The 17,897-nt window shown below is 34.2% G+C and overlaps 1 non-coding gene across 1 annotated transcript; it reads left to right on the forward strand.

The window, feature by feature from the left end:
* Positions 1-17,184: 17,184 nt before the first annotated feature.
* LOC128295753 (small nucleolar RNA R71) lies at positions 17,185-17,290 on the forward strand. Its single transcript, XR_008286311.1, has one exon. It is a non-coding gene; the product is annotated as a small nucleolar RNA R71 (small nucleolar RNA).
* The last annotated feature ends 607 nt before the right edge of the window (positions 17,291-17,897 follow it).

A 17,897-nucleotide genomic window follows, 5' to 3' on the forward strand; every position in this document is an offset into this window, starting at 1 on the left:
CTGCGCTCACATTCCCTTCGGTGTGGTTTGGGAATGGATTCCCGGTCTTACTGCCAGTACCATCGAATCACAAAATGCCCGCATCGATGAGCCCTTGAACTCTCCTTTTGAAAGCAAGACAATTCTCAGTAGAATGCCCCTGGTTCCCCGCATGGTATGCGCAACTAGCATTTGGATCGTACCATTTTGGGTATGGAGGTTTAAGGGGGGCCATGTAATGGGGAGATATCAATTGTTTCTCCAGAAGTTTTGGGTACAGTTCCCCATATGATACAGGAATAGGGGTGAATTGCTGTCTCGAGATTAGGCCTTGTTGGCCTTGGTTCATTCTGGGTTGGCTTTGAGTGGGCGAGTGTTTTGTGGAAATGTGGTGACGGGCCTTTGGTTATTCATGGCGTATCTGAGGTAGGACGGATGTGATGCTTGGTAGTAAGGTGTTTGAGGAGGGTAATGAAAATTCGGGGGTGGATAATTTCGAGGTCGGGGTTGGTTAGAATACAAATTGGGGACGTAATGACTCCCAGTTCCCACCATGTGGGCTTCTGGCTCTTTCTTCCTTACGGGTGTTGCTCTTCTTGAGCCTTCTGATCCTTCTATTCTGCCGCTCTTGACGGCATTCTCTATGAGTTCACCAGATATTACGATATCCGAAAAATCCTTCGTAGCACTTCCCACCAACTTGTCATAGAACGGTGCTTTGAGTATTGATGAAAAGGACTCGTTATCTCGATCTTAGTCGATGGAGGCTCCACTTGGGCGAGATATCTCTCCATCTTTGCGCATATTGTCTAAAGGATTCTGCTGGTTTCTTCTCCATCATTTGCAAGGTCATACGATGCGCACCATCTCCGATACATGCTTGTCTTGATCGCAAAATCTCGGCGCCAAGTCTTTCGAGGATCGAATCTTTTCTCTACTAAGTTGATTGTACCACCGAGAGTCGACCTGTTAGACTATCTTGGAAGCAATGTATGAGTAGTTTATCCTCGTTCACATAACCAGTCATTTTCGACAAAACATGACCAAATGCGCATTTGGACATCTTGTCCCATCATACTTCTCAAAATCGGTACTTTAAACTTTGGAGGCAAAATCGGATCGGGTACGGATGAGTTCTTTGGCACCTAGTGCGGAGAAGACTTGATGCCTTCTATCGCTTTGAGTCTTTCCTCTAGACTCCTATATTTTGCGTCATGGTTATCCGATTTCAACTTGGCTACCTCTGCTTGGGTCATCCAGTGCGGAACTAGTGGATCAGCAGGACTATCCCCTGGGCTTGACGCGAATATTCCTTTCCCCAAATTAGTGGGTGGAGCGGTGGCATGGGTCGATGTTCCAAGCCGTGGGTTCCCTTGAGTGCACCCTCTTTGTGTTGTATATGCGAATGGTGGAGTGAATCACGGGGATAGAGTGGATCTGATCGTGGTGAATTCTTGATCGAGATTCTTCAATGTCGAGGCTCGCATGGGTCCTTTCCCTTTAACTAGAGTGACATCATCTCCATCATTTTGGCCATTTGATCTCTTTGCTCGAGTGATTCCTCTCGAGATCTCATCATTAGGTCTCTCGTCTCTTGTTGTGATTTGGCGATTGCTCTTGTAATTCTTTTTGAGTCCTTTCCATCCTTTCAATTCTCTCATTGAATTGACTTCCATCACTCTAGCTTGTCGGTAGCGTTTTATCTTGATAACGTGGTTCCATCTTGTGGTATTACAACTGCGAATTATATATTTTGTCTTCAACGATGAGTATGGGATATGCAATGTATGGATGAATGCATGAATGAATGTACGAATGTCAAAATGTTAGTATGTTAATTATGCAAGGAATGCAAAAATTGGTGTTAATTTCAAGGTAGCCCCATATTTAGGCATTTCATTGATCAACATAGCCTATTACACAAAGTTTCCATTTTCAACGGTTACACAAATTTCCTAGCCACATTGCCTTGTTTCTTTACTTGCTCTAAAAACTCGATATGTTCGATCTTTGGCTCGGAGGAATTGGTAGCGAGAACTTGACTTCATCGATAATTGAACAATTTGCATAGTCTTTATGCGAATTTCATTGATCAAGAAGTCGAGTTGCATTCTCTTTCTTTGAGAGATCATTCATACGCGTGAATGTCCCTATCGTCTTGCTCACTCTTTTCTTCTAGAGCCTTGAGGCTATCTAGTTGTTGTTGATGAGATTGCGGCATATTTTCTAGATCTCGTGTTTTCCTTTTTAATTCTTGATGTTCGACTAACTTTTGCCAATTCTGCGATCGCTATTTCATACTCGGCGTTCTTCCTTCTTAACTCTATCAAAGCGCCATGCACCTTTTCCTCCTCTTTCTTTGCTTTTCCTTCCAAAACTCCATTCCTCCTTGATATTGCCAATTTCTTCCTTCCATTCTGCTTGTCGGCTTGCCCAACCCGCTATTCTTTATAGTGTTTCTTAATTTCTTGTTTTCCAAATGAAGGTCCCTTAAGTCGTTTCTCACAATCTCGGCTTCTCTTTGTATTTTTTCAGTTCGGATCTTTCAACTTTGAACTTGATCCTCGATTGATAGTTTTCTTCTTGAAGGGCACTAAGGTCCCGAGACATCTTGGCCTTTTCGGGTTCAATTCTTGTCTTGCCATTTCTAGCTCGAACGGCGTTTCCTTGAGAAAGGATTACGGATGGGGTGGTTTGTTGGCGAGATTTCTTGACTATTTACCGTTACTTCCTCCATGCGTCGTAATCTTGGGTAAGGGTATCGGCATACAAGGCTAATTCCATGAAATGAATTTCCTTCCAAGACTTTGCAGTGTCTCGGACTCTCTTCATATATCCTTCACCCGTGAAAGCGAACTCGAACTGTGCTAATCCTCCGATTCTATGGGAGGAATTGTCGCGAAGAAAATTGCCTTTGGACCAATAGCGGATCATATCCGACTCCTCCCCATAACCCAAGTAAAGGTACCCAATCTTGGCTTCCATATTTGTATAGCAGTACTGAAGGACGGATCCAGGGTGCTCTCCATGTTATATCCTCGGCGCGAAGATTCTGAAAGACTGATACCCAATGTTGCTCGGTGACTTCCTTCGGCCATTCTTTCTTGAGGTAAGCTTCTAGCGGGGAGAATGTTTTAGAAAACATATGGAATGGAGTGCGCTCTACCTTCCAGAAGTGACTTAAAATCCAAACATTGAGCAACTGCGCGCATCCGATAAATCGTCCCTCCCCTTTTCTTCGACAACTACTCAGGGACCTGAAGGTCTCGGCTAGGATGGTTGGGACAGGGTTGATTCCTTGTTTTAACCTTTCGAAGAAATCAACTACTGCCACTTCGAGATGTCCGAGAACCTTTGGAAAAATAACCAGACCATAAATGGCCAGCGAATAGATTTACCCTTTTCGACATGTCGGGATGGTTCGAGTCAAATCTCGTAGGGAGGACCATGGAATGCAAATGGTTTCGTTCTTCTTCTTCATCATTTTTCAGCCCATGCATCGGTCATGTCATCGGTCTCACTAACTTTTTCTTGAAGGTCATCGGCTTAGGCTCCTTCACATATATTTTGCGAATTGTACATTGTCGATGCGAGTAAAGCAGCATACTCTTCTATGGTTGGAGTCATATCTTCTTGATTGAAGGTGAAACAACGATAAACCGGGTCCCAGGCGAACCATGGCTTGAATCAACTGTTCGTCTACGGATGGTGATCAGGTGAGCTATATCTCCATACCTCTCAGTGAAAATGTCTCTAGTGTCTGAACCCCACTGATTCCAAATTTGAACCATTGGCGAACATTCGCAGTTATTTGTTCGGGCAAATTGGCAGAACACCTTTCCACAAGACTATCCCCCTTGTCCCTCTGAGTTTTTAGAGACCAGTCCTGAACCACGGCATTCTTCTCGGTGATTTGTGTAATTGACTCCTCCATCAGAAACCCGTTTTTTGGCAACCAACCTTTAATCAACACCTTCCTAATATGATGCCTATGATGCATGATGAAAATAAAAACAAACAAACTTGGTTAGTAAACACAACAAATATAATTTGAAAAATAAACTAAACTACCCGATCCAATTATTTTGCATAAATAGTGTAAATGAAAAGTATTTTCCCCGTGTACTTATTTTGGTGACTATAAGTGGACAGAGGTTCGGCATGGCTCTAATTGGATAGCTCGTATGGTTCATTATATGTAGTCCGGTTCTAGACAATTACTTCGAATTGCTCGTACTATCATCTGCTAAGATTAGCACAAAGCCTCGGTCATAACCCATCACAGGCTCACGAGTTCAATTCGAGGGATTACATTTACTTATGCCTATGCGGAAGGACAAGTTAACTCACGAAAGCATAAGTCATATGTAACCCGAAAGTATTCACTAGCCTGTGCGGAGGGACGAGTTAACTCACGAAGGCGTAACGTTTACTTTCACCTAAACGGACGGAGCCCGGGTAGAGAGCTCATGTTATGCGAAAATGCAAGTGCACGGTATGTGGGGAAAAACTTCATAAACCGTTGCGTTTTACTTAAAAACTAAACCGAAATTAAAACCATAAAAATTGAAAGCTAAAAAACAACCAAATAAGTAAACATGACACAAATGCATGGATTTTGAAAATGAGATTTTCGGATCACGACCAAATATTTACTTTGAACAAGGAAATTTGAAAGTTTTGACAAAACGTGTTTAATTCGAACCGACTCTCAAAAAGGGTCCCCGATTGAGTCGCCAATAGAGCGACGTAAAATTTTGGTTTGGGGTCGCTAATTGTGGCGATTAAAAACTTGGAAATTGAAATTTGATTTAAAATAAACCGGGAGTCGCCACCGATCTTTTTTATAGGTGTGATCGGACACCTTATAAATTTAATTTTGAAATGAAAAGGAATGAATTTAAGTCCACGTTAAAATCCAGAAAAAAATAGGGTTCGAGAGTCAGTTACGCGCGAGGAAGGTATTAGCACCCTCGCGACGCCCAAAATTGGTATCTCATAAACAAGTGTTGTCTTGATTTTCAAAATATGAGTTCAAAGTAATGTTTAGTCGAGATCCGAAAAAGATGAAAAATCTTCAATTCTTTGGATTTTCGAGAAGGACATACCGTTTTAACACGAGTCGATTGATGTTCATCCAACATAGCGATGAAATCAGCGACATTGTGTTAAACCGACATGTTGCCTTATGTATTAAAATTAATTTGAAAAAGATTCCAAAAGTAAGAATTTAAAAATAAACAAATGATGCGAATAATGATATTATGAATAAAAAATATCAACATGGGATACTAGAACATTCGAATAACAATAACAATGACATTTGCAAAAGAAATAAAGACAAATCATGAATAAATACAAAATATACTTAGCAATAATAATAGCAGATAACATGTACATAAAATGACATGCAAAAAAATATAATGTACGACATATATACATGACGTATGAAAATATAATGCCTAAAAGATACATATGTGTAGTAATATTAAATATGTATATGTATATACATAGTACAGATGAACGTATACGATATATATTAGGAATATAAAAACATGTATTTATACACTAATAATCATAAATAAAGATGTATGTACACCAAATAGTACATAATATTGAAATAATTTAATAAGTGGCAATAGTGAAAATAATAGGTACACTAATGAATAATATGATATCTGAAAATAATATTAATATAAAAGTATATATATATGTGTAATAAAATATGTGTACTAATATATAATAAAATATAATATATACATGGTATATAAAAGAGAATATATACGTGAAATGTATAAGAAATATATATATAACTAGTAATATTAAAGATATATACATAACATATATATAGAACGTTATACAATACGTACATACCTTAGAAATGATAATAAAACTATTTTGTACATTACACAAATACATACACACATATAAATATATATAAATAATAGTATTAGAAATATACCATATAATATTAGATATATACATATATATATATATATAATAGTATGAAAGAAAAATATAACTAATAATATTAAAAATATATAATAATATATATAAAATATAATATTAAGGACTTATATACATCACGTGCGTAAAAAAAAATACATATAATATTACAACATTTACATGATATATACATATTAGAAATAAATAACAACTAATAATAATAATGTTAGAAATATAATGAGTTATGAAAACGAATATAATATAATAGTAATATTAAAATAAAGTAATTAAAACAAGATTATATATAAATGTATGAATATATACATATATAATATACATATATTAATATTAATAATAATGCTAAAACTAGAAATAGTAATCTTTAGTAGTAATAGTACTTTGAAAATAATTAATATATTAATAAAATAATAGTAATAATATTAATAATATGTAAAAAAATGAAAATAAACGAAAAAGGACTAAAATTGAACAAGAAACAAAGTTTTGGGGCTGTTTTAGAATAAAAAGAAATAAAAAAGCTAATTTGAACACGCGTAAAATAGCGGGGGACCGAAAGAGTAATTTTCCCAAGCCTTTAAAACACTGCGCTTGGCAAGGGACTAAATTGAATATCGCGACAAAGCTCAGGGCCAATTTATAAATAAAAAATGACTTAATTGCAAAAGGGTGAAAAAGCGGAAGGACCGCGCATAAATAAACCATTGATAAAAACACGCGATCCTTGGTGGGTTTGGATCGGTCGGGTCGGGTAGGCTCAAAAGCAGCGCCGTTTTGGGGCTTAAGTCAAACCCAAAACGACGCCGTTTCGGAGGGCTATAAATAAGCCCAAATTCAGAAAAAAAAATCATTTGTGGGGGGAGAAAGGAAAAAAAAAAAAGAGAAAAGGAGAGGGGAAAAAGGAGAGGGGGAGAGGGGAGGAGAGAGGGTCGGCCGGACCGATCATCGGCCGATCGCCAAGACGATCACCGAGCCCGCCCGGAAAAAGGTAAAAAATTCCCCTTTTTTTTTATATTTTTTGTACTGTATTCTCGTTTAGTTAGTGTTTATTTAAGGTGCTTGTGCTCAAAAAAGATCAAAAACAGTAACTAAAACGAAATGAAATCACTTAGGATCTTTACCACTTTCGATTCTCTGATCTTTGGTGTGCGTTTTTTCTGTGTTGATACCTGTTTGGATTGGTTTTTCTCACTCTATCTACTGGCTTTTGAAATATATGTCTGTATTGATCAAAAAGGAACCCTTTTACAGTGTTTCATTCGGCTTTTTATAGCCTATTTTGTTACACTTTTATTATTATTTTTTGCTACCTATTGCTTGTCTGTTGTTTTTGCGAGGTATGGCGGTCTTTGTGGAGTGCGTGGTGGCCGACATGGTGGCATGGGGAGCTGGGCGCCAGGCATGGGCTAGTGTCGAGGGCGTCTTGCAAGTGGGATTAGGGTTTCGAGTCTTGAGTGGGATTATTGGGTGGGGTAGTTGGGCTTGGGTTTAGTTGTTTAGGCTTAGTGGGCTTATTGGGTTAGGGGTTTTTTAAAGGGTTTAGTGTTTTGTAAATGGGGTTTTAAATTGTAAATGGGATTGGGCTGAAATTGGCCTAGTACAGTTTGTTGTCATGGCTTGTTGTATGCCCATTTAGAAGCAGTAAAGGGTTGTAACATATGGCTTTTCATGTCATTACATGGTCAATCTAGCTATGTAAGAATGACTGCACTTTTAAAAATGAGGAGGTTGATTTTGTTAATTTGTTTAATATGATAAAGATAATACTTGCCTAGTAGTTGCATTCGAAATGGCCAAATGAAAATTTCATCGTTGAAAACTAGAACAAAGATCTAACCATCTTCAGTTTAAGACAACAAATGGGTGTGATAAAGATTGGACCTTTCAAGTCTACTCCTCCTAATAGTATAATTAAATTAATTGTAGAAGGTTCAACATTTTGTAATCAAGCCTAGCTAACATTAATGACATTCTTCACAGTAATGTTTTGCTTTCATTTTTCCAAATCGATTTGGCTATAGTGATACAACTTTAGCATAAATTTTATCAGTTAGAGAAGTTATGAAGGTGTATACTAACTTAGTTGGAGAAGTTCCAACACTTTCTTTAATTGAGAGCAATTGTTTCGATGTAATTGAGTGGATCTCTAATCCCTACAAGGTCCTCTGAAGGCTGTAGTTTGTAGTGAGTATGATTAAATTTGTAGATTTTAGACGATGCATAATTGTCATTGACATATATCCCTAGACTTATCAATACTAGGTTAATGCACTTGAAAAATTAAGAGCTAATTATACACATGGTTTGCTTGTTGTCTTTATTTTCCTATCTTAATTGATGTGGCGTGATCCTATTATGTATGATCACCTTTGATCCCTTTTAAGGATAACAACTTTTTGTTCTGATAAAGACCCATGAGGGAAAAATTCATTTGAGTTCAAGAGTGATACCTGCACGAATGGGGTAAATTTTTTTAAAATCAATTCACCAAAGTTATTTTTCAAGTCTAGAACATCAAAAAACTTGCAACGTATTTTTGGATGGAAATCCGAATATTTTTGGGTTTAGTTGTATCCTTATGGATCAAAGAGTTATCTCTCAAATTCAAAACTCACTTTGAAACAAATCAATTTAAGTTCAAGATCTCAAGTTATGGTCGTTTTAGCAAAAACTACACAAGAAAAAAGTATGTACTAGTTAATACGAGTTTTTTAATTAAAGGCTTTGGAAGTCTCTTTAGCCACCAATTTCTATTTTTTAGGCCTAAGTTTTAGAATTTTATGTTAGTTAGAAGTTTGTTTAATATATTAAATATTTATTTCTACTGTAAAAATCCAATTAAGAAAACAGATTACAGTTATAGCGGAAGTTTAAAAATTTTCAAAACCGAGCTAGTTTGTGATATTTATAACAATAAAGTTTTACCAAAAAGTACATGTGCTTTGTCTGAGACAGATTTAAGTTGATCCTACCTTTTCAACTAAGCGACCTTCTCTGCTATCCTCGAGCCTCGAATTGCGTCGAGTGTGGGCTTGAGCAACACAAGCCAAATACAAAATAAGAAACAATATTTTTACTTTTAGTAGAAAAGTAATTCTCTCAATAGAAATCGATAAAGACCATAATTCCCAAAAAATAGAATTTATTCTAAGAAAATAAATTACCACTACTTTCTAGTAGAATACCTATAACTCAATATTCAAGTAGTGTGTTTATTAAGTCAATTGATGTCATCTATTTATAAGGAGAAATAAAAGAATCTTGGTTAAATACAACTTAAACAAATAATATTATGAAATATTTAATGAAATATTTAGGATTTTACTCTAGTAAAATATTCATATCTCAAGAGAACAAAAGATGTGAAGTATTCTAGTTCGATGTCCAAATATTGGAATTACCTTATCATAACTTTGGTTTATTTATTTATATTTATTCTACCTACTTGCTTAATTATGTTCCTGTTTCTACTTGGTAGCAAACTTGAACTAGAATATAAAACTTACATGATTCTTTGACTCTATTTACTTTCCTCTGTAAAATGTTTCTTAGAGTTAGTCCATAAATTCAATAAGTGATCTCAAATTTGTGGTAGATAGCATTTATATTTTTCTTTCAGCAGAAAAAATAGTTGTTCCTGTTTCTAAATCTATAGTTAGGTTATTTGCTTATATATATTTGAATACATGATATTGATTTTTTTCTTGTTTGTAATCTCCGATTTTCAGGTGCTTTGTACTTCTAAAGAAGATCATATCAAGGTAGAGTCTTTATTGCTCCTTGAATGTGCTAAACTTGGCAGGCGCATTTCATTTTTGGGGTAAGAATGTTTTGAGTTCTGTAGAAATACACATTGCACAAATATATATTCTTTTTGTGAGTTTATTTGAGATAGCATGAAATTTAGATTACAATTAATAAACCTTTTAATTGAGCTCGCTTAGTCTTCATCAGTCATTGTTTAGCTATTGGCATAAGATTTCTGTTAAGCTTCGTTAAGGAACAATGAATCAACATCTCATGCTAACATTGTGATGAAAAGAACAAATGACTATCATATCTTTTAAGTTAAACTTGAAGAAAAATACGATTAAAAAATGGTTTCCAATTATAACGGAAGTTAAAAATATTTCAAAATTAAGTCGGTTTGTGATATTTATAGTAATAAACTTTTTTTTTATCGAAAAGTACTTGTACTTTGTGTGAGATAGATTCAAGTCGATCCTTGCTCTCAATGGAACATCATTCTTCTATATCTTAGTACCATTAATTACATCGAGTGTGGGCTCAAGTAACATGAACCAAACATAGAACAAAAAACTATATCATTACTTTCAGGAGGAAAGTAACTCTCTTAATAGAAACTGAGAAAAATCATAATTCCCAAAAAATATAAATTACCATTATTTTTTAGCTAAATAATGATAACTCAATAATCAATGAGTGTGTATACTAGGTCAACTAATGTCATCTATTTATAAGGAGAGAGAGACGAATCTTGGTTGAACAAACTTTAAACAAATAATATTTATTTAATAGAAAATACTCTCCTAGGCTTGGAGATGGGTAGGCAGCACACCGTAGTAAATACTACTAAGATTGTCGTCCCTCACTTATATGGAGAGTTTTGGGTCTCTCATGTATTGGGCTTAATTATATGTGCTTCTTAAATTTTTGACCGAGCTCTTTTATAATTTAAACCAACCCCTAATATTTATTTTTATTTTCCAAAATAAATATTATTTATTCAATTAATTTAATTAACTAAATTAATTTCCCAATTAAATAATTTTCTCAACCCAATTCTAATCCCGTTAAAATAATAACAACTTTATTGTAAAAGAATCTACGAAGAAACATATTTAATTTCTTTATTTAACGGATTCATAATGACTAATTAATTTAATTCCATCTTTTAACTTCAATTATTTAATTAAATAATAATTCAAAAATCTTAAATTAATTTTCAATTCATTTATATACTTAGTGAGAAAACGCATTCATTTGTAAATGCGGCCCATCTCTTTAACTTTATCATTTTCATTCAATTTTGTTCATTTTGTTTTACATGTAATTCTTTTCTAGTTTCAACGAGTTAGCATAGGGTCCAATTTAACATATATAATTAGAGCTCAAATAATTTATAATTATGTTTTAGCTTATATAATTAGAGCTCAAATAATTTATAATTATGTTTTAGCTTTTCGCCTATTAATTATAAACTTATTTAGTCACAAAGTCATTTCACTATAATATCATGATTGAGCTCTCTCAAATTACATATCATTACGAAAGCTACTTAATAATTGCCCATTTAATGACCTTGTCGTAAGTATGTTACCCTCATAGGGTATCCTTAATCTCTTTAGGATAAATTTGTTCCCTGAATATGATCCTATTTTATCTCATGGTAACCATTATATCTTCTTTCATGAAAAGTCAATTACTATCAAATAGTAATCAAATCATTTATCACAAAGACAAACGACCCCTGACCACGTTTTCTTTTCATCTATCATATAATGCCGATAAGAGGATATCATTTACCCACGATTTCATTTTCTTTCAGATAGAGCTTTTTTTATTTTGTTTTAGAAATGATGTTCGTTGTGTTTCTTTCTAGTTCTATGGTTCATCATCCATGAAATTCAAATATCTACTTAATAGAATTTTCACTTTATGAAGTTGAAAAGCTTTGTAAGCTTTGGAAATTGTGTTATAACCTACTAAATCCTAGCTTCTACCTTTTTTATCCAGCTTATCTCTTTTGATATGTGACACATAAACAAGACAAAAATATATGTCGCGGAATGTAAAAATAATCATGAATTATGTGCAAGTGTACACAATCGTAACACGTAATAAAGAAATATACGAGTATCGTCTCATCAGGGACTGAACAGGTAGTCAAGATTTGCGAAAATAATTTAAATAACAATTTAGAAAGAAAACAATTATAAAGGGGGTTTATGCAATTAATTAAAACAAATGATTCTATCTTATATGTATGCAAAATTTCAACTGAATAATGAGTACTTCAACAAATGGGTTACTAATATCAAATAATTCTAGAATAATTAATCCACTTCTGCCTCTGTTCAATTTAGTCTAAATGAAATTATTACGAAAATCATGGCATAATTGGTGCGTCACTAACCTTAATTCTGACTACCCTCTTAGGGATTGTTACTACGAAATTGAATGAGGTAACAATATAAGTCACTACTAGGCTCCTCCTGAAGTCACTACATTTAGTCTTATAGGTTCATTGCATATCCCTATGTTAAATGCAACTATAAAAACTATATGAAGTAACAATAATCAAGTCTATACTAAAACAAGTTTAATTAAACATTCTTGAGGTTATGTAAAGTAATAAGTACCTCCCGACATAATCAGTTAATTTAACTAATTAATATTTTAATCTATTAAATTTACACAAGTCAAGTATTGCGTTAATTAGCAATCATTCTCTTGAATTAAATTAACTAACTCAATTATTTATCATCATGTAGCAGCATCAATAAATAAACAAGATTTTACTCAACTAAGTGAACACCACTAAATGCACAGAATAATTCAATCAAGGTTTTATTGAATCATAAACATAAAGCTTCATAATAATTCCAGCATAATAAGATTAGAACATAATGATTGACAATAAAACACACTGATTGACAAGAAAACACAAAAACACAAAGTAAACATGTTTTTAGTAGCAAGAACACAATAAGAAATTAAAAAGGAAAAGAAGAACTCTAGGTGGTTCATGGTGGTTGTTGTGGTGGTGCTAGAGGTGTGTGGCCCGGGCCGAAGGCCCGCCCGAAATGTGGGAGGGTTTGGGCAAAATATAGGCCCAAAAAATGGGCTTGGGTAAAAAAATAAGGCCCGTTTAAAAAACGGGCCGGGCCTCGGGTAAGGCATTTTTGGCCCGAGCCCCGCCCGAATTCACTACATGACAAAATTTTTTAATATTATTTTCTTATTGTTTTTTCCCTATTTTGCTACTATTTTTCTATTATGTTGCTACTATTTTGTTGTTATTGTTTGGATATTGTATAAAACTTATTTTATTATTAATTTTATTATTATTTTAAAGATATTTTTAATTTTGTTATTATTTTAGAAACATTTGCTTGCTAAGTTGCATCTATTTTAGTGTTATTTAAGTATACATATTTTTAAAATTTATTTTCAATTTGTTGAGAAAGATTTATTTGATATTTTAGTATTTTTGATGGTTTATATATATTTTAAAATTATATAAAATAATATAAAATTAATATGGATGGGCGGGTTTTAAAATTTTTATTCGAGTTGGGCTTGGGCAAAATTTTAAGCCTATTTTTCGGGCCGAGCAGGGCCCGGGCCTAGCAAACGAGCCTAAATTTTTAGTTGGGTCGAGCCCGAACCCGGCCCGGCCTGGCCTATGCACACCTCTAGGTAGTGCACACGGTTCTTTCTCTTTCTTCTCTTTGGAACACCACAAATAAGTTTGAACAAGCTTATAACCAAATTACTCACACTTGAAAAAGTTGTTCTTCTTGTGAAAAGAAAGAGAGAAAATGCTTTAAAATGGGGGAGAGTGAATAAAGAAAAGTTGAATGAATGAGAGAATGAGCGAGGGATGTCTTGAATGGGAAATGTGCCTGCTATTTATACACATTTTAGTAGCTAAAAATAGCAAGAGAAGCCCCTTAATTTTCTCATTCTCATGGTCAGCCTTGAAATAGGGGAAAAGGGTTGATTGAATTTGTTATTTTTAGCTTTGTACTAAAATATGAAGCTTGGAAAGTGGAGGAGTTGGAACAATATTAAAGTGAATTTTTGTGCCTGTATATGGACGATTAATTAGGCTACTGATTTTTCTTAATAGATCAGCCTCTCCAATTAATTATTCTTGGCCTCTTCCTTTCTTCACCTTTGGACGATTAAACACTCAATTTGGGATGAATTTATTTGAACTTGTAGAGTAACTTTTCCTTGTTGATTTTGAGTTGTAATATGTTCATCTTGCATGCATGGATCGTCTAACAATTTAGCTTCCCTTGGTTAGCCATGCATGTCACCTTTTAGGGGCCAATCGCATCGAAATTCATCCTAACCTGCATAGTTTCGATCACCGAGTTCACCAATTATTTAATTAAGTGATAATTCTTGAATTTTGGAAATAAAAAATAAAAAATATTTTTAATAAAATTCTAGCAATTAATTACCAATCACCCAAATTTTACAAGAATTATGATTGAAAAAGCTTAAGACAACTCTATAGAGTTGTCACACCCCCAAACTTAATCCATTGCTTGTCCTGAGTGATGATATATGCTAAACACACAACAGAGTTAGTCCATATGAGTATGAATAAGTGAAATCATGCTCTCTAACAAATTTATGCAAATAAGTAGCTCATGCTCAAGTATTATTCAAATTCTTCTTAAGTTCTAAATGTTAATAAAATTATGAATTGAATGTTTCTTTTTGGAGATGTGTATGCAATTATTCCCATTTATTTCTTCTAGATTGAGCTAAGCATTATTCCTCAAGTTTATCAAATAGGTCTTCATATGTTGAATTTAATAAACCCTCTCCCCTAACGTAGTTGGCAAAGTAATACAAATCAGTAGGTCTTAACAAGGTTGTAGCATGACTAGGTTCAAGGTATGGAAAAGATAGATATTTTAGGCTAAACATACTTACACTTAGTTTTAGTTGGGCCTTTGAAATATCTACATCACTTAATGCTCTATCTTTTTTAGACTTTTTTTTACGAAACTTGAGTGCCAAAAACTTGACACAAGCACTTTTCTTCTCTTTTTTTCTTACTCCCCCAAACTTAAACATAAAGCATATCATGAATAGTTGAGTGAAAAATTTGGTGGAAAAATAAAGGTAATTTTTTTTTAAGAACATGGCTTGAATTTCAAGGTGATTTTAGGGTAATTAAAAAGATAGGCTATACGCTCAAAATTCGATACTAATGGATAATTTCAGCAAGGTGGGCTTGAAAGGCTCAATCGGACCAAACAAAATGCTTATATCATTTGTAATATTATTATGCCAACTAGTATTTCACCTCAAGGATTTACTAGAATCAATTCCAAAGACATAAACTTTCATGCTTACCTAGTCACTCTAAAAGAATTTGAATGAGTTGAATTTTATTCATATTCACTAAATTGATATTCTTCTCATAATAAAATTAACATGTGAAATAGAAAATTAATAAATTATACCTGAACTCAACTAACATAATATGCGAAATTTATTGAATTTGAGCACTTTTCCGTTTACACATACCTCATGCAGGACTCAATCGAAAAAATTCAAAACTAACGGATGGAAGGCTTAGGTGGCTCCTCAATTGACGCCTTAGGTTGTTCATATTCTCGAGATTTTAACTCTAAATATTTGAATCGAGATGGTCGAACATAACCTTCCAAAATTGCCTTCAACAAAGTTGTATGCTTATCACCTTTCTCTTTAACAAATGGATTAGATCCTAAGATATTTTCTAATGGGTCTCTTACAGAATTAAGCTTTGATTCTATAAAGACTAAAGATTCTAATTCTTCAACTGCAGAACACCCCTCTCATTGATTAGGAACTTTCATAGCTTTAAAAATGTTAAAAGTTACCTAATCATCCTGAACTAGCATAATGAGTTCACTTTTTTGCACATCGATTAAGGTTCTACCAGTCGCCAAGAAGGGTCTCCCTGAGATGATTGACACTTCCTTATCTACTTCAAAATCAAGTACTATGAAATCAACATGAAAGATGAACTTGTCAACATGTACTAGAACATCTTCAATCTTTCTTTCCGAATGCGCTAAAGATCAATCTGCCAGTTGAAGTGTTACAGTTGTTGGTCTCACTTCACCTATACCTAATTTCTTAAACACAAACATCAACATTAAATTGAAATTTGCTCCTAAATGACATAGAGCTTTCCCACTATAAGACTCATCGATATTGTATGGTATAGTGAAGATCTCTGAGTCCTTCATTTTTGGGGGTAACTTATTTTGCACTAATGCACTACATTCCTTTGTCAACGTTATAGTTTCAAGTTCCCCAAATCTCCTCTATTTAGCCAAAATGTCCTTCATGAACTTAACGTAATTAGGCATCTGTACTAAGGCTTCTACCAATAGAATATTGATATGAAGCTACTTAAGAACATCTAAGAATTTCTTGAATTGCACCTCCTACTTTTGTTACTTTAGCCTTTGCAGATATGAAGGTGGTGGAACCATGGCTTGAACTAAACGACTCTTCCGAGGTCTTGTTTCTACATTTGACATAGGTATTGGATTATCATAATTGACTAAGTTAGGATTTACCCTGTTAGAATTTTCAAAATTCAACTTCTGTGGCGTAGAAATTTCAACTTCGCGTTGAACTCTCTCATATTCTACAGGTTTACACTCAATCTCAACTGCCTTGGGTTCTAAAATTCTTCTCACTTTGTAAATTGACCACTTTGTAATGCTCTTTACTAGAATTCCTTGGAATCTCCGTATCACTCGGCAAAGCTCTTTATGGTCTATTCTGAAGTTGCCAACTGACTCATTTGATTTTCCAAATTTTTTAGTGTGGTTGTTTGGCTTTGAATCAATGCATTATTCTTAGCCATGTATACCTTCAACAAATTCTCCAAACTATCAAATGTTTCAACTTGCGGAGGTTTGTGAACTTATTGGTTAAATCCCAATGGTTGGTTTGACCTTGGTTATGTGCAGATGTTACCAGGTTCGACTTCTTGGTTACTTCAAGAAAGGTTCAAGCGGTTCCGCCATGAAGGGTTGTAAAAGTTAGACTGTGGTATTTGGCCACTTTTGTTTTGGTTCCAATTTCCAATGTAATATATAGACTCTGGGTTTGATGGACAATTTTCAAACAAATGTTCACCCCTACAGTATACATAGGAAGTATTTTCAAATTGACTTGATGGCTGGGTTGCAGCATTATTTAAACCATTAACAGTAAATGTTTTGAGCATTGAAGATATAGAAGATACTTGAGCTGCCAGTGAAGTGAATGCATCAACTTCATAAAATCCTGTTACTCGTCTTTCTAAAGTTGCTCGATTGATTGGCCATTGGTAATTGTTGTTGGCAATTCTCTCAATAATTTCATAAGCCTCATTATAATACTTAAAAAGTAGAGCACCATTTGCATAAGCATCTACTATCATCCTCGTATTTGCACTGAGACCATTATAGAAAGTTTCCATTCAGAATCTTGTGATGAGGGCATTTTCGTAATAATTTTTAAATCTTTCTCATGCCTCATATAAGGATTCATTATCTAATTGCTAAAAAGTTGTGATCTCATTCATTAATTTTGTATTTCTACTCTTTAGGAAATACTTAACCAGGAAACGTTTCGCCAATTCTTACCATGTAGAAATTGAACCAGGTGGTAATGAATTAAGCCAAGCTCGGGCTCTATCTTTTAAAAAGTACGGGAATAATTTTAACCTTAGAACATCTTTGGTCACCTAGTCAATTTAAAAGAATCACTCACCTCCATGAACAAATAAAAGTGAAGGTGTAAATTTGGCACTCCACTAAATTGACCTACTGTTTGAAGCATCTAGAACATAACAGGCTTTAACTTGAATTCTGGTGCCTCAATTTCGGGTCTAACAATACCTAGGTTGAGCTCATTGAAAAGAGGCACAACATGTTGCTTAATGGCTCGGTCCCTATAATCAACAACAATGACTGGATTGCGAGCATAAGCAACTCCATTTCCTTGATTTTGATCAGGATTCAACTTTTCGGCTTATCTTTGGACTGCTTATCTTCTTCTGTGTCTGAAGGTTCATTCAATTTTAAGGTCTACTAGGAGTAAGTCAATGATTTGATCAATGCTCATAAACACTTAAAAAGAAAAATAAAATAAAATACTAAATTGTAAAATTAAAATAATTTTCACAAATAATAACA

The sequence above is a fragment of the Gossypium arboreum genome, chromosome 7 (genome assembly GCF_025698485.1).
Source record: "Gossypium arboreum isolate Shixiya-1 chromosome 7, ASM2569848v2, whole genome shotgun sequence".
Taxonomy (NCBI): domain Eukaryota; kingdom Viridiplantae; phylum Streptophyta; class Magnoliopsida; order Malvales; family Malvaceae; genus Gossypium; species Gossypium arboreum.